The 19,433-nt window shown below is 33.9% G+C and overlaps 1 protein-coding gene across 1 annotated transcript in view; it reads right to left on the bottom strand.

Moving 5' to 3' along the window:
* LOC140058769 (uncharacterized) overlaps positions 1-19,433 on the bottom strand; it is a 74,287-nt gene continuing 54,854 nt past the window's right edge. Inside the window, exon 17 of the mRNA XM_072104510.1 lies at positions 1-76. The gene's annotated coding sequence lies outside the window, so the exon portion shown is untranslated. The remainder of the gene's footprint in view (positions 77-19,433) is intronic.

Here is a 19,433-nt window from a genome sequence, read left to right as displayed (position 1 = left end):
GTGGTACAAATTGAGGACACCAGACAATCTCTTGATGACATCATCAGTAGGAATGATCTCACTATTTGAGGAAACTCTGGAATGAAATGGGCAATTAGAGAACCAGCTGTGGAAGACCACAGGAAAATAAAACCCCATGAGTCATATAATTAAATTGTGATTTAAAAGGGTTACTAAATTGTAGCATAAACAATGACATAATTATACTAAAACAATGAATAACTGTGTCCTAGTGTCCCTGATTATTGAATATGATCATTGATATGATAACATTATTTTATCCACCTGTTGGTTTAAACAAGCAGGGGTCTTATAATGGGGTCATAAATGACATCATTTTGAATGATATGGGACTGTACCATTATTATATTCAAAAGTACAAAAATTGAAATCATGTTGAACCAATTTACTTTCTAAAAGCTTTAGGTCATCAATGACATCTTTTTTTGAACGATTATATTCAAAGGTACAAAAATAAGAAAAAAAACGGTAAAAGTCTTGTTTTCCAGTTTTGTTTTACAATTTTTTTAATTTATTGTGATTTTGAAAGAATGAATAAAAGTAATTCAGTCTTGTTTTCTGTTTTTTTTTACCATCTTTTTTAATTGTACAATTGCGATTGTGAAAGAATACAAAATGAAAAGAAATCATGTTTAATAATAAACCAATTTGCATTCTAAAATTTAAAACTTTGAAAAATGGCATAAAAATTATTACTGATTTCTTATTTCAATACAGGTTGCAAACACAATACTAAAGCCGAATTTCCACTAGGCGAATTTGTTTGCGCGAATCGAAAGCGCCAGCTTGTACGCATGCGTATTCATGTTTATATTTTCGAAATCCTTCTCTACGCATGCGTATTAGCTGACGCCTTCGATTCGCGCGAACAAATTCGCCTAGTGGAAAATCGGCTTAAGTATAGTAAATGTTAATCAATAATGCAGCTCAGGCAACTCAGACCTAACCTAAGAAATATTATTTAAGATTATTAATATTCTGTTAAATAAAGCTCTGTATTACGTTTAAAGATCCACCGGAAATGCTCGCAAATAACAAAAAAAAATTGACAACCATGAGGTCATAATTGATTCTAGATTCTGTCATTTATAATAGAATATTGTCCAAAATTGAAGAGATATATAAAAAAACAACCTATAGTGTCTAATAATTTCAGCTTTAGGCATTTATTTATTTATAATTCACTGATTCAAGTACTTTTGTTCATAAATAAATTATTTTATTTTAGTACTACCTTGGACATTTCAATGATATCATTGACATGCTATATTATTAAAACGTTTGCCAAGTTTAGGAAATGAAAGGACAAAACCAAATTAAAAACAACTGTAATTTTTCTGGACAGTTTACCCTTTGAACTCGTTTGTATTGTTTCAAGCAGGAAAGATGACCGGGTATTTCAACTTTTTATATAATTAAGTCACTGTAGCAAAGATATACAAAACATAATTTGATTTTTACATTTGGATGGATAAAAACTAAATGTTTTGGTAAATATATATCTAAAATGTAGTTGAGCAGGACTTGGTGGTTAGCATGGTTGTCTTCCAATACTAGGGTATAAAGTTCACTCTGATCTAGTTCCAGGGTTGTAACTCACAACCCTTCTTCCTAACCCTAAGACATTATTTATAAATATGTTAAATTATAAAATAGTTTATCTTTTCTGCAATTGGCGAGTTACTCACTGTTGTTTGAAAAACAAAATTTTCGGTTTTTATGCAAATAATGTGAGAAACTGATGTCTTCTGTTAGGCTCCTCTTTTCGCTACATCCTGTAGGCCTATCAACTCTTCCAAGGGGCATTTCATTATCTCTTTCAGAGGAAGATCCAGGATATAACATATAATATTAACACATTTTCACAAATTTATATCAAAAAGTAGTTCATCATAATTCATCTGAATTACTGTAACATTTGAATTCTTATTCATAATTCTTCTGATTCTTAAAGAGTACTCTTTACTGCAACTGACTAATGGCCAACAACTGAGGGAATTATGTTTTGAGTAATGGAGAAATTAAACCGTTGACTGATTGGCCGATTGATTCACTCACATTAAGGTCACTCAGAAAAACCCTTGAAGTTATGAACCACCGAATACAAGAAAAAGTATTTCATAGAAGAATATATAGTTATATAGGCTAAATGATTCATCTAATTGTATTTCTCATGGGATATGTTTTGGCTTTTGTTCTCATCAGACCTGGCTAGCCACAAACCTACTCTGACGTCACAATCAACTAGTGCTCTGTGACTTTGGTATCTAGGGCTCTATAGCTCTTGATGGGAAATAGTAGCTACTCCCTACATCCACCCAAAAAACTTTTTAAGTGGACCAATAAAATGTCTTGAATCTTGAATCATTACAATATTCTAGAGACTGCAAGAGGCCTCTTTTCGGAACAGTAGTTAAGATGGTAATTTAAAAGACCATAACAGCTTTACCTTATGGACGCAATACACTCCCATCAGTGTCTCACACTGATACTGTCTTCTTCATCTACGTCCCAAAACAAAGCTCATAGCGTACTTGCAAAATAAAATTTTAGCAATTTTCCTACTACCATAATGCTAGGCTCACCCTGCGATTTAGAGATATTGCCTATCGGATGAAAATACATTTGAGAAAGAAACTATATTTTTCAATGATTATCAAATATCTGTAATTACATAATAAAAATGCTTGTGTATTTCATTTTGTAACTTTTTCATTTATTTATTTTATTATTATTTTATTTAGTATATATTATATTCTTTTTGTTGAATGTGTGGAAAATAAATAAATAAATGAAACACACAAAAACAAACAAACTTGTTGTGAAGTTAGTTAAAGTAGTTTTTTGTTTTCTTATTAAGAATGTATTTTTCTCCTTTTTTTGTTTCTTTGGAAGCACCTTCACTGATGAAAAAAAAGTGCAGTGCCAATCAATTATTATTATTTTATTTGAAATCTTGATTGGCAAGTGTTAAATGAACTTTTTGTTTATAGACAGGAAGCTAACAGTGTATGTATTAGTATTATTCAACATAAACCAATAAACAGTCTGTATAAACACAGTTGTATGAACATCACTCTTGTCAAGGTTATGTCTTTGAGGTAACTGTACTTTTAAAGAAAAGTAGCCAAAATTGAGGCTGTGTTTACGGAATTTGTAAGCACCAGAGCATACTGGCACCAGAGAACATCCTCAAAGCTTGTCAGCCGGATAACAATTTTTAAATTGATTTTTAAATTAAAGATTTAAAAATCTTTACACAAGAAGTAGAATGATTTGCGTAGATTTCTATTCAGCTTGAGGTCAAATTGAGATCATGATTCCGTCGACTGGAATCAACTAGAGTCTTGACAGTGGCGTAATGGCTATGAGCGCTCACTGGCTAAACCCAGGGGCCCGGATCTTATAGGGGCCCTGAGCAGTGTCCAGAGAAAAAAACAGGCAATAAAAATAACATGTTGAAAAAGGATAAAAACATCTCCAGCGTTGGAGGGCAACTTGGGGTTCCTAAGCCAGGGGCCTCAGGCCTCTGCGTTATGCCACTGAGTCTTCATGATAACGTTTTTAAAAGTGTTTTTTTGTCATGTGGACTCTTCCTACATAAAAAAATGTCCTTATACAAACTGGCCCCTAGTCTGTCCTTCAAATCTAATAAAAGTTGTTTTTTACACATTCTATGACCTGAAATAACCTACATGCTTTTTCTAACATTTTACCACAGTTAGGGTAGAGTATACAGAAAACATCTACATTAATTTATATGATGAATGGGAAGTATTGTTTTTGAAAATAATAAAAAAGGATAAATAAATATTAAAAAGTGTTCTCAATATAAACCACAAAATGTTGATTTATCCAACTGTATTCATGCCTCTGTATTGTGGTAAGGAAATAACTGGTTTATTAATGTGTGAAAGAAAAGTTATTACCATTTTTTGGCAGCAATTTCAAATCTGGTTAAATTACATTCTCTCAAATGTCATTTAACCGGCTCCCTTTAGTTGCAACATGGACCTATAACTTAGGTCCATGGCTGCAATACAAAACAACTTGATTAATTTTATAGTGTTTTTCTCATGACAGAACAATTCCCCTCCCAAAGACTTATAATAAGACTTTGTTCGTATATTCACCATATTTTAAGAGGGTGGTCCATACAGCCAAAGCTGATCATTAGGGACCCTCACAAAGATACAGTTTGACAAGACCTTAACATACAATTGAATTAAAATAAATATAATTTAAACTCCAGCATCCTCATCAATAATTATTTCCTTCTAACCAGGCCCGTAGCCAGGGGGGGTTTTTGTGGTTCGGGCGAACCCCCCCTTTACAGCGAACCCCCCTTAACCGACTGCGAACCCCCATCCCCGACATGCCCAATACCTCACCCTCATCTCCAAAAATCCTCCAAATACGTGCCCCACAGTACAAAAAGTTGTTTGTAAATTGAAAAATTCGTAAACTTGTTCGTGAACCTTCTTCTCTGTATGAGCGTCAACTAGCGATACGTGTCTGTAAATTTCTAAAAGCTGCAAATGAATTGCCGATTTTAACCTGAAAAATAAATGTTTGGTCCCTGCATGTAACATGATATTGACGCGTCTCATAGCGAACTGGGGCACGAACGATTCGTACAAAGGACACCGCCAGACAACTGCGTACCTATAATTGTTTAGATCACTGGCAGTCAGGCAGCATGCATAAAGTATATAGCCTTCCGACGTACATCAGTATTTATGTGTGACTATGAAGTATAATGTATCATAGAGGATTTATTAATATTTTACACTATAATATCTATGGTATCAAGTACTGTAGTTCACATTATGGCATCCGATTATTTTTTTCTAGACCACCAGCCGATACGTACTAAAATGTATCAATATCACCTATTTACATATTTATATTCCTCAACAAATTGCTGTAAATAAATACAGATGTTCCAACCCTTCCGATTTATCCGGGAGTCTCCCGAATTTTAACATCACCTCCCGGTCTCCCGAATTTTAAATATATCTCCCGATTTCACACATTTCTATAAAATTCAGTATTATTGCATTAAATTAAAATCTATCTTCCCACGAAAGTTAATATTGCAAATTAATTTAATCTCACACGTCGTACGTACCACCCCGTATGATACAACGAACATGTAATGTATGTAAAGATTGTATAGCATATATGGATGGTACAGCGTACTGTAAGGCGACGTCCTTTGTGTTTACCGACAGTACGCGATTCTTACCTTTAGCGATGAAGCTACAGTATCGCTTTATCAGTAGAGTAGGCGCACGTGTACTGAAACTTTTTCCTGGTTACAAGTTTGACCTAATTCCCATGCCCAGGGAAGGCATCATCGTCAGTGTAGTAGTAGTAGTAGTACTATGCGACGTCCTTTGTGTTTACCGACAGTACGCGATGAATCTACAGTATCAGTAGTAGGCGCGCGTGTACTGAAATTGCTAGTAAAGTTCTTTGACCCAATTCCAATGCCCAGGCATCGATCGTACCATCGTACAGTACTGTATGTATTCTCACTGCACATGTACCGAAAAAGTACTTGTAGTACTGTATTTAGCGTACGTACTTTCACGAATTGCAATCACTCGTGACATTTTCTGGTTTTACAGTATGTCGGAAAAACGCGTAGTAGCGTAGATTTTCTAATGAATGGAAAAATACGTTTCCGTTTGTTAGTGCGAGTAATCAACACGTTACCGAGAGTGAATACAAGTTTTTTGCACTATTTGTAACGTGAATTTGTCATGCTCACAGGGAGGAATCAACGATGTTGATGTACACTCCAAGTTGTTTGTTTTAATTCGTATTTTTGTTAATGAATTAATACAACTAAGTACAGATTTGATTTGTACTGTGAATGGTTTTTTATTTAAGTGTATACAACAATATAAATTTAGTAAATAAAGTTTGATTTATAATCACCAAACAAGTTCTTTTCTTTTTGTGTGTATTACTCTGATTTGCAAAGAGCTGTCTTAAAGCTCAGGTACAGGCATGAATTTTAAATATAATATCGGGTTAATTATACATAAATCAAATATTTGTAACAGAAATCAAGATGAAAAACCATGAATTTCCCCTAATATGGTCAAATACAAAATTTTGCAAAATTCTGCCAAAAAAACCAGGAAGACTTTTTTTCAGTAGTTAGGTAGTTAACATAATGTAATAACATGTCTGGTGACTCCCTAGAAGGTGAAAAAAGATGGTGGATATACGGTGGATAATTTTTGCTATAGCATGAAAATAAAATTCTGAAGTTGAATAAAAATACCAGAAATGTAAAATTCAAGTTATATTACCTATATTTAGTCATCTGATAACATTTTTTACCTCACCGTTTATTTTCATAGCTTTTTAAAATGCCTCTCTATTTTCAAAATTTGTGTACAAAAGAATAGAGATTTTACTGTGTAATTTTAACTATCCCCCCACTGATATAAAATCTAATTTTCAAAAAGCTCCTGTAACACAAATAAAATCCCAAAAATTATGAAACATGGGGAAACTATAGATCGATAATTATTGGAATGTATGATCAATAGAAATTTTTTGCCCGTACCTGGCCTTTAAGATTCGTGTTGGTAGTACAGTATAGTTTTATTATTGAACGTTGGTGGCGACAGACATCACAGTGTTAACGTTGGTGGCGGTATACCCTCCCGATTTTTAATTCATTTAGGTTGGAACGTCTGTAAATATTATAGATAGAGCTAGCAAATAGCATTTGCCTTCAACCAGTGTGCTTTTTTCGGGGCTGCTCCTAGATGTACGTTCGCATTGAACTTGAACGCAAAACAAAATACGGAGTAAATGATCAAACAATCGGCGGTTCCGCACAGAGCACGCGCATCTAACATACGGCAACAAATAGTTATCGTCCTTTAAATTATCGACGTGTTTGAGAAGAAGGAAAAAAGTACGATCTTTTTGCTCATTGGTAGCATGCTGCACGAGTGTCTTTTCCGGCCATCTAGGGGTGTCATTTAACAAAATTCGCTTCGCATCAGGCCCCACCCCCAGGGGGGGGGGGTGACCCAAATATTTAGTGTCCGAACCCCCCCTTGACAGATCCTGGTTACGGCCCTGCTAACAGGTGCAGTGTTATCAAAATAAATACATCTTAAAGAAGATGGTTTAAACCTATAAAAAACAAATATTTACATATCGCTATCTTTATTACATTTCAAACATACCAGAAGACATGCATGTTACATAAAATGCCATTAATAAAAGACAAAACTACCTAACCTGACATGAAATACTGCATACTTAAATTAGTATGTTCTATTGGGGCAGTTGACCATACTGATGGCCAGTATGGTAAGGATATCTGCACAGTTGACCAAGGGTGAAATTCACTGTTTCTTATTGGACAAGCTTGGTTGACTGTTGAAATATACTCTGTTGTCTAATCAGCACTGTATATGCCAATAGAAAATAATGAATTACAGGCTTGGTTGTCCACCCAAATAGTGTTTTCATAGTCAACCTCTATTAAGGGGACACGCTGAGTCCCAAGCTCATATCTAGTATTTTTACTGGTGGTTAATTATGTTACCACAGAAGTGCCAGGCTTAGCTGATAGAAAATTGATAGCGTTATTTTGACATTTACAGAGAATAGGCCTACTTCTTTTGGCACACACTCTTTAGCAGATAATCCTATTAAGAGTACATTTGTAAAACTAACATACATATGTTTTAACTATATGTCCATTCTGTATTAAGGAGAAGAGTACAAGCCAGCCTGTAGCCAGGAGTTTTTACAGGTGGTTACAGTAGTACAGGGGATAAATCATCATAAGCAAGGCAAACAGTTAGGCCCCATAATAGGAGTTCTATTGTAGTTCTACTTGATGTTTAGTCTTGTCAGTAGAATTCCCTCATGAGTATAGGCCTAGCAATGTCCCTTACCACATCCTTCAAGTGTGAAACATATTCTCTCTAGAGTCCCGACAAATGACAGGTCGTTATGGCAAACAATCTGACATCCAACAAGCAAAAAAACAAGTAAAGTACACTACATCTCACGATTAATTAACAAACTGGAAGTCCTGTCACATGATCAGTTACTATAGCAGCAAGACAATAAACAACATAAAACTAACTAACCACATCTCAAATTGTTGATACAACTCTGTGAAAAATAAATTAAAACAAACAAAAAACAAACTAAACCTCATTTTTAAATCAATAAAAATGTGAAAATACTGTACTACTTTTTTTGTATTGGTTTCCGTTACATGACATGCTTTCTGTCACATGACATTGACAAAACAAATCAATTAAATGTGATTCCTGTTATGTGTGGGTCTTTATCACGAGGGAAATCAATCTAAAAATATTGTTTTAAATATTAAAAACCACATTTTGTAATTGATAATTTCAACATACTGACAAATTAGTCATTTCTAGGAACATTATTGATTTTGATTTATTCAACTTTTAAAAATTACAGAGCAACAAAAAAACAAGTAAACAAAATTTCCAGGATTGTCAAAAGCAAAAATTGTTCATTATTATATAAAGCTTTTCCACGTTAACATAAATAGAAATAAACATATACTCTAGTAGCTAGATCAACTTTCGTATGCACTTTGAGGTCCAGAGAATTTGACTTCAGAAATTGGTTTAGGGTGGTCAAACAATCATATTTGGCTTGGTTACACATTTTGAAAATGTGGCGAAAGGTCAAAAGGTCAGGGTGAAAGGTTATCAAACTAAACAACAATAGGTCCCTAAATCTCGACAACCACTGGTCACATCGAGGTAGTTTTGGTCTCAAATGACATTTCTGACCTTTGACACACACCCCAGGGCATGTATGTATCTCCGTATAAACTGATCGAAATATATATTTTGTTATTTGTTACACATTTTGAAAAATGTTTCAAAAAGTTAATCAGTTGAGATACATCTAGGTGGTATTTATTTGATTATACATGTTACCTTATTATACCCCAAATAAAGATGCCTCCTTTCCCCCTAAAAACCTTTTTGAACAATAAATTCCTGGGGCGTTTAATCGGATACATATGGCAAGTTACTTCTAGCATTCTGAAAAGAACTGTTGAGCTTAACGTTTCTATCAAAATGTCCTTGGGGACAGCAATAACTATAGTACTTGAAATTAAAACAATTTAAAGTATCAGTTATTGCATAACATTACTGTCTAAGGATAAGTTGTGTAGATATGTTTTTTGTTTGAAACATTAGTAAATAGTATTTCTTTTCATCTTTTAACCACATTTTCTATTACAATGAATGTAAATATGTATATTTCGAAAAATTTGATACCAAATTTAAGTTTCTACGACCTGTACTTACAGAGATATGAAGATGCCCTGGTATGTGGGTCAAAGGTCAGAAATGGCATTTCTGATCATTTTTGACTAAAATGCCCCATTAGATGGAATATAAATGCATGCCCTCTGAACATTTTGAGACCAAAATTGACTTGCTGCGACCAGTGGTTGCCGAGATACAAGTGTCTACGATCAGTAGTTACGGAGATACATACATGCCCTGGGTTGTGGGTCAAAGGTCAGAAATGGCATTTCCGGTCATTTTTTACTAAAATGTCCCATTAGACTGAATATAAATGTATACCAAAATTACCTCGCTGTGACCAGTGGTGGTAGTGGACATAATGGTGTTTGATCTTATAACCTTTGACCCTGACCTTTTGCCACATTTTCAAAATGTGTAACCAACCAATGATTGTTTGACCACCCTAAACAAATTTCTGAAGTCAAATTCTCTGGACCTCAAAGTGCATACGAAAGTTGATCTAGTACTAGAGTAATAATATATAATAAATAATTTAATACAAATTAATAACAAGATTTAATAAATTAATTTAAAGAAATACAAAATTGGATTCAAATTTAAATTTATTAATAGCTTTCAAACATTACCCTTCCCTCTCCCCAATGAACTTTTACTGAATGGTAAATGTTCTTATAATAATGATTATATTTCTTCTGGCTTTGCTTAAAGTTTATATACAATTTCATGATAACATTTTTGGGAGATTTAAAGGGCATTGCAAAACACATGATCGCAATTAGACTTAATTTATGCATTGACAAAATAATATAGATAACAAATTGATAAACTATAAATAAACTAATTATGTGACCATGTACAGTTTCTATAGATTAAAGAATTAATGAAACAAGAAACAGAACACATGTAGGGTTAATCTTCAAATGATTAGGATTTATAGTGTTGGACTATTTCAGATTCTATTTTTAAAACCCATTTTTTTCAAATTTAAACATTTTGTAAATACATCTAAAGAAAAAATTTTAAAAGCATTTTATGGTTTTTATTTTGGAAGAATGTATGGAGAACTGTTGCAGTTTCAGTGGCCGAGAGGTTAATGCAGGGGCACCTCAAACCAAAATTGCCCCGGATTCAAGTAACTTCTCGATCATTGTTGTGGTTTTAGAACAAGTCTTCTCAGATAAAGACTTAAAACTGGGGATCCAGTGTAAGTACACATCTTGGCCCTTTTGTAAACTTTAAAGAACCCAGTTCATCTTTTGGAAAGGTAGGAAGTTACCCTGATGTATTGATTCATCATACCCCCTGTTATTGTTAATAGACAAATGAACGCCGTTTGGGGGTAATTGTATGACACGTATGGACCAGAGAGAAAAAATTGTCGTCCATACACTGTCAAGTACAAAACTCAGGTCCCACAAACTTTATACATTCACACCTCTAGGGGCTTATGGCACACCCATAGCCTTTCCCCAAAAGATTGCTTTTTTAAAACCTGTATATTTATGCTTGCATGCCAGGCAGAATGGCAAAACAAAAATGAGTTCTAGAGGCTACTATGTCTCTTGTGAATTTCAGGAGAAACGGGATTTATTCATACTTGGAATATGACTTTGTGCTGGCCTGCTTGTATAAATGAAAGTTTCTGTATAATACTGAAAGTGCTACATCATCAATGCAATATTTTATATAAGATAATTATGCTAAAGAACATGATCCATCAATTATAATTGACTAAAATATAATCTTTGTAATTCATAAAGGCTATGATAGCATTGATTCTTATGGGACATTTGAAATGTTGCTGTATGTCAAAGTAACTAAGATAATGCACAAAAAAACAATAAAAAACACATTAATATTTCATATTCAATATTTAAATTTATCACGAATTATAAGGCCACCCTGTTCTTGAAGTCTACGATAATTAAATAAACTATGTGTATCTTAATGAAGTGTTCTATGGGTTAAGGTAATAAAAGTTACCACAATGTCAACCTCAATAGAGGAAACAACAACACAGCCTTGCAATATATTGCAATGAAAAATTTCCTAGCCCTCATTTGCCTTGCTGGCACCGTCCTCTGATGGCCACACTATGGTAAATATTACACCACAATTGACCAATCAATGCTTAAATAAGGGACTTATCCCTATTATTTCTTCCCATATACAATTTCGATGTCTAATTGCACCGAGATATATGATTGTTTCATCTTTCTCTAGGGTAAATTGATTGGCTGGAACGTGATTTGGGCAACAAATATAAAATACTGTTATTACATTATAACATTATGTTGTTTCCAGAAATATAATAACTGTAGCCTGCTAATATTTGATTCAAGATAAAGATATGTGAATGACATTAGGAAACATTTTGCAAATGTGAAACACCAAGATATGATTCATAAGTTTCAAAAATAGCATTAATTATTGCTTTCATTTGCTTGTCAAAATGAAATGAACAAAAACTTACATCACATTGATTTATATATTATTAATATTAAAATATTATGATCAATAGGCCTGTTGTGAAACTGGTTATGGATGAGAAAATGGTAAGGGCGTGTGGCGCAGTATGTTGGATGATCGACAAAAACAGAGTCCAGCGTCTAGATAATTTTGAACAATCAAATACTCAAAAGCGCTCTGACCTTTACAAAATAACACAATATAAATGTCGCATTATAGTATTAAAATGATCTTGACGACGAAGGCGATTGTACCATACAAATGGGGTGGTGAAGTCTGGATAACATTGAAATAACCAAAGCTTAAAAAGATTATCAAATGTATGATAAATCAGTTGAAGTAATTATGAGACTTAGTCATTTCAAAATACACATCTAAAGCCACCCTCCCCTATTTATTCAAATTGCTAACGATATAACTCAACAGCTTATTCTTTTCTCAAACTTAACACTCACGATTATCTTTTTCTCCTAGGAGTTTTAGTCTAGACATTTAACAACAATCAGACTTAATTTAAGAAATATTTATAACGAACAACGAAACCTTAAAATATGAAAATCACAAAAGTTGTTTTCATGTACAAACTATCCACTGAAAAGCTCTGTCTACACTATCAAACTTTATGTGACAAAAAAATGAGATGTGCCCATATATGATCATGATGATGTCATATCACTACCATATTTTGGCATATTACTACCATGTTTGGACACATTGCATTTTTCTGTCAAACTAGATTGATAGTGTAGACAGACATTAATACAAAAGAAGGGGTTTACTATTACATGTCCTGCAGTGACTGTGTTTTGTGTTTTACTGCATTATGTAATGAATAATTTCTGGGGTGTCTAGGATTCTTTCATTTCATTTATTTATTTATTTGATCAATAAACCATAATTTAAAATATACAGAGATGAATTCAGTCTTGGACGGCTAAATTAAATAAGATTACTATAATTATAAGGCCCTGTCTACACTACCAAACTTTATGCCCATATAATAATAATAATAATAATAATAATACCAGATTTATATAGCGCCCTTTTCATGAGTAATCATGCTCAAAGGCGCTTTACAAGCATTATTACCCCAGTATTTTTTGGGATCAAACACGTATGGAAACATACTCCCATAATGCAGCCGGTAACCAGCGCAGTTGTGTCTAGATCTAACTGGGTACCCATTTATACACCTGGGTGGAGAGAGGCAACGTAAGTAAAGTATCTTGCCTACGGATACAAGCAATGCGGCGAGAGTTGGATTCGAACCTAGGTCTGACGATCGGTAGTCCAACCTCCAACACACTGCGCCACACGCCCTCCTATATGGACACGATGACATTATATCACTACTATACTTGGGTACAGCAAACTTTTTTTGTTTAAACTAGTTTGATAGTGTAGACTGAGCTTAGTTAGCAGTCCCAGGCTGGGTGGAAGGCTTTAGACAGTGGTCCTTCTAAACCCCACCACATACCATCCGATCAACTCGACAAAAACACAGCCTACAAGAGAGCAGTCAGTTGCTTCAACTTGTCTTAAATTTCAAAGTCTTTTATTTTTTTGTTTGGCCCTCACAATATGCGATGCGGTAACAAAAAAAAACAGAACAGAACATACTAACAGAATAATACTTTCAAAAAGTGAAAAAAAATCAAGCCAAAAGTTGGATTTCTGAAATGAACTGTTACATAATAGATTTTGGACAATGCAATAAAATAAACGCATTGAAATTATACTGTCATTAAGCAATTCCAAGGTGGAAGTAAATATTTGTTTCTGGTACTGGTAGGCTCTGGAACTGTAGGTATCCCCAGGTGGTGGGTGGTATTTTGTTGGGCCTTTTTAGAGGCAGGGGATAGAATACTTTGATAAAGGCCTATCTCACCTCTGCTAGCACAATTGCATCCATATAGTTAAACAACTGATCAACAATCTTGCTCAGAAACAATACTGTACTTATAAAATACAAAATGCATTTCTTGGTAAAATTACAGTATTCCTTTAGGAACATCATCCCCGTCAAAATTCTAAATTAGATAATTTCTTGTTCGACTTTCTGTAAACTAAATTAGTGGTTGACCTTTGACAAATGCTAGAACTTCGGGGATTTCTAACAGACATTTACTACTTTCAGGATAACTTTTGTTGTCATTATGAAGTATTTTTAGAATTTGTTGAGGTATGGAAAGGTCTTTGTTGAAATCATCTGATAGAAATATTAGTTTGCCCTTTTGGCATGATAAAAAAATGTTTATAAATAATAAAGATATCAGTAATATTGAATATTCCAGGCATTAAAATAAATATTGAATTGCATTATTACCTTTGAACAAAAGTTAATAATAGTTAAAGATAAAATAAGAGAACTTTTCCAACAATAGTGCCTACACAAATATACATGGTTTTGTTTTTATTATCTACTTTCACAAAATGAACCTGCTTCTTCACAAATTTAGCAAAGTCGGAAAGTAAAACAGTTTTGTAAGGTTGTACGTAAAAGGCAAGAACTTTGATTTGACCAATCACAAGCAACATTTCGGAAGATATCCGTCTTTGTATTTCGACCTAGTGGGACCCAAGCTATATACACAGAGGTTACTGTGCACAAAGCCCATTGCATCACACATATAAATATGGACAATTCTATTTCAAGCTCATCGGGCAAACCACAAATGTCAAAGGTGAGACTTAGTGGTCATTTATATAATAACAAATGTAAAATACAACATTAGTAACGTTTCCTTACAGAAGAAATTAAAAAGTTATTAATAGATGTGGGAAAGGAATTAGATCATTTTGTCTCTAGAGAACATAAAAAAAACTACTGTATATTGATCATCTAAAAAAAGTTCAACGTTGTATCACGGATAAATAGGAATAATAGGAAGTAATCCAGTCATGTATGTCCGAGTATCAGGAAAATTAGATTGACGGGATAATGGAATACCTTGGAAAGGTTACTACTTAGGAACTTACAGGGTGAGTCATATTAATTATTGACCCATTTTCTTATACCTCTTAAAGATGTATTGTCCCCCTGAAAAAATACCATCAAATATAGGAAATGGTTTCATGTTGTGGCATTCCATAAGTCCATATAAAGATGTATTGTCCACCTGAAAAAATACCAAGTATTTAGTAGTAGTAGTGTTTTTGTAGGCTATTTTAATATCAAATGACCACAGGCTCAAATGTAAGGTTTCAGGTTAAGCATAAATGTTTATTTTTAATTTTTTTAAATAAAAGAAAGTATTTTTTTTTTTTGCCAAAAAGACGAAACACAAAATTACTGCAAAATTGCCTATCCAAAATTTTAATTTATTTACTTTTTGCAAAACATATGATACACAAACAATAGCTGGCAATGATTTGTAATTTTAAAACATTTGGCAACATATAGTCACAAATACCTTCACGATAACAACAAATAAGCATAGCCAACCTATATAATTGACCTATTAGGCATTTGAAAGTTAGTTTTGGCAAAAGGGCTATTTTGGTAATATTTTGTCGGTTGGCATCAAAACGCCAGTGATCAATTTAATTTATCTAATATTACATTTCTGAAAGGTAACAGAATATACAGTATGTATATGGACAAAATAAAAGAATTTGAATAAATATTAAAAGTGGAAAACAAAATAACTAAAATAGATATATATTATATTAAATCATATGTTAATAACTATTTTGCTTTATATTCTTTATGATATTATATTATATTTTTTTGTATTAATATTTGTCCTCAGTGAGGAAATTAGGATTAGGCCCTCCACGGACCCACGGCAGCCAGCAGTGCAGCGCCTACCAGATTAGGCAATGAGAGTAAAGCATCTTGCCTAAGGATGCAATTAGTATGGTACAGATAACCTCGAACCCATGCCTATCACATGCTAGTCCGATATTACCATTACACCATCACTCTCCAGTATATACAGCACCCGCCACGATTTCTAGACGGTCTCCCATCCAGAACGCAACCGGGCCCAACGTTGCTTAACTTCGGTGATCTGACGAGAACCGGTGTTTCAACACAGTATGGCCGTATAAATCTACATAAAGAGAATGCACAGACATTTAAATTGATACGTGTCAGTATTGTATGCATGTAAATTGTAAAACTTTTGTTGGAGGTCCAGAAAGGACTAGAAAACATTACATTGACTGGAAACAGAGTGAGGATAAGGTCATTAGGCGCAGGAGCCCCGGATAGCGTTACGAAGTGTTAACTCTGTCAGCCCATGGTCAACCCAACTAATGTGTTTTTCCCAAGGACAACTTATCAATAACTAAACTTTGTCACCACCCATAAGTGTGCTGTTCATTTCCTATTGACCAATGAACACCAATGTAACTGGACCTGAGTTTCTTGCTATTCGACCTTGGGTGCAAATTATACAATTAATTGATGTTAAGGCCACTGACTACTCTTTTCTGTATAGAAACACTGAATTGACTGAATAATAAGAAAACCCTACAATAATTTCTACTACTACTTGATATGGTGTTTATACAAGAACTATATTAAAAGAATTGAATGTATGGAGAATGAAAAGTTAAACGTTATAACTTATATGTAAAACATCACTTAGATGATATCTATCAGATATATCATTTTCTAAAAATTGTTTCATTAGTTAGAATAGATAACGGAAAAACAATACCAATACTGATCTGGGACTCGGAAATTCAAAATGTAGCAGGCAACGTTTCACCATTCCAATGAAAACTTTCAAGACAAACAAAGTATCATAATAATCATGATATCCATTTTTATTTAATAGCGATAAATGGATATAAATATTTCGTCTTTTTTGTTATTTTGTGATGGAAAATATATTGAGTGAACATTGGCACTGAGCTTAAATGTTCCCCGTCCCCTTAATGTCCGCTTTATAGGAGTGTCCCCTCAGTAAGGATTTGCTGTTTTGCCCCTTAATAATAAATTATGATGTCCATCTTATCCTCTCAATTTTAATGTGCTACACCCGATAATAGAATACACATCTAGCTCGTGTGTACTTTAAAGAACCTAGTACATCTTTTGAGACGAGTGGGGGGTTACCCCGGTGTATTATCACAGCCACTGATCACCAACTGGGCCCTATGGGAGACCAGTCTTTGACTGAAGAGGTTACCCAGTATAAATATATATTTCAATTCAATTCAATAGAATAACTGTACAGTAGGCTCCCATTTGATGCAATGTGTTACCCAATGTGCTCAATTTGATTGTGCTACCCAAATCCATGCTATCCATTTGAAATAATTTGCTATCCATTTGAAAGAATGTGCTACCCGATAATCCGTATAGAATAATGTACAGTACAATTACATATATCCATTTGATTGTGCTACCTAATGTGCTATCCATTTGAAATAATGTGCTATCCATTTGAAAGAATGTGCTATCCATTTGAAAGAATGTGCTACCCGATAATCCGTATAGAATAATGTACAGTACAGTACTATATCCATTTGATTGTGCTACCCAATGTGCTATCCATTTGAAAGAATGTGCTATCCATTTGAAAGAATGTGCTACCCGATAATCCGTATAGAATAATGTACAGTACTATATCCATTTGATTGTGCTACCTAATGTGCTATCCATTTGAAATAATGTGCTACCCGATAATCCTTATAGAATAATGTACAGTACTATCCATTTGATTGTGCTACCCAATGTGCTATCCATTTGAAATAATGTGCTATCCATTTGAAATTATGTGCTATTTGAAAGAATGTGCTACCCGATAATCCGTATAGAATAATTTACAGTACAATTACATCCATTTGATTGTGCTACCTAATGTGCTATCCATTTGAAATAATGTGCTATCCATTTGAAATAATGTGCTATCCATTTGAAAGAATGTGCTATCCATTTGAAATAATTTGCTATCCATTTGAAAGAATGTGCTACCCGATAATCCGTATAGAATAATGTACAGTACTATATTTCCATTTGACTGTGCTACCTAATGTGCTATATCCATTTGAAAATATTGTGCTACCCGATAATCCTTATAGAATAATGTACAGTACTATATCTATTTGATTGTGCTACCCAATGTGCTATCCATTTGAAATAATGTGCTATCCATTTGAAATAATGTGCTATCCATTTGAAATAATGTGCTATCCATTTGAAAGAATGTGCTATCCATTTGAAATAGGCCTAATGTGCTATCCATTTGAAAGAATGTGCTACCCGATAATCATAGAATAATGTACAGTACTATATCCATTTGATTGTGCTACCTAATGTGCTATCCATTTGAAATAATGTGCTATCCATTTGAAAGAATGTGCTATACATTTGAAAGAATGTGCTATCCATTTGAAAGAATGTGCTACCCGATAATCCGTATAGAATGCACAGTACAGTTATATCATAGTTATATCCATTTGATTGAGCTATCTATTGTGCTATCCGTTTGAACTAATGTGCTGTCTGTTTGAAATAATTCAGGTTTTGCTATCCATTTTAAACGTGCTAAACAAGTTACATATTTGTTGATATAAATTTGCGGTACACCACGTAGGCCTATATTAGTTCTGAAAAGAACTGTTGAGTTGCTTGACGTTTTTCGATTTAGCCCTACTCCAAAGTCAAAGTCTCCAAAGCTATTCCATCATGCCGTATTCGGGGAATCGCCCACAAGTGTTTTCTCAGAGAAGGGTATGTTCTGTATGGGGTTCTGTATGCTATTTTTTAATAATGTACAAAAAATGAAATGAAAAATCATATTAATTATCGGTATGTACGGAGGAAGCTCGAACAAGACGAAGCGCGAAACAAATAAAAGCGCAGCGCGAAACATCTGAAATGATATACAATTTCTCAAAACATGAAAACACAGAATATATTATATTAATATAACTTTTTAATATTTCCAAAGGCTCGGACAAGGAAGAAGGGCTTTAAAAAACTGAATTGCTATATGTTAGACCACATTTCCATAACTTTTCAAAACTCATCGAACCCTCTGCTAGTAGGCCTAATTAATATAAGAGCGTATCGCCAAATCATTAGAGAAAAAAAAACATGGCATGAAGATGTAATTAATCAAACAACGGCCAAAGAATACCAACAATTTTAATTTAGGTTTCGATTCGTAATTACTAATGTGGTGGACTAAGCCTAGTTTGAAACTATAGTGACCATTTATTTTAGAAAGAAAGATAGACAAATTTGTTTCTATCTCCATGTTATTGTTAATACCAAGGCACTTTTCAATTAAAAATTCTGGCCTAGTATTCTTGCAAGGTCGTCACAGCTCCAGCTACAAAGGTCGTCACAGCTCCAGTTACAAACGGTGATACAAAGTGTCAATCATTTGACCAGTGAACAGCCCACTGGTAGGATAGTCCTTGAAACCGTCCGTAAAACACATTAATCACTCACATCAGTCATGCCGCTAATGGTTGAAAACCTCACTTTTTGGGGTTTTCAAACGTAACGCTATCCGGGGCTCCTGCGCCTAATGTCTATATAATACCTTAAATCAGGGAATGGTTCCATGTTTGGCATTCCTTACGACCTTGAAATCAAGGAATTGTCCCATGTTGTGGCATCTCATAAGACCTTGTAATCAGGGAATGGTTCCATGTTATGGC

This window comes from Antedon mediterranea, chromosome 9 (genome assembly GCF_964355755.1).
Source record: "Antedon mediterranea chromosome 9, ecAntMedi1.1, whole genome shotgun sequence".
In the NCBI taxonomy this organism is placed as follows: domain Eukaryota; kingdom Metazoa; phylum Echinodermata; class Crinoidea; order Comatulida; family Antedonidae; genus Antedon; species Antedon mediterranea.
This window is presented reverse-complemented; position numbering and strand designations above follow the sequence as displayed.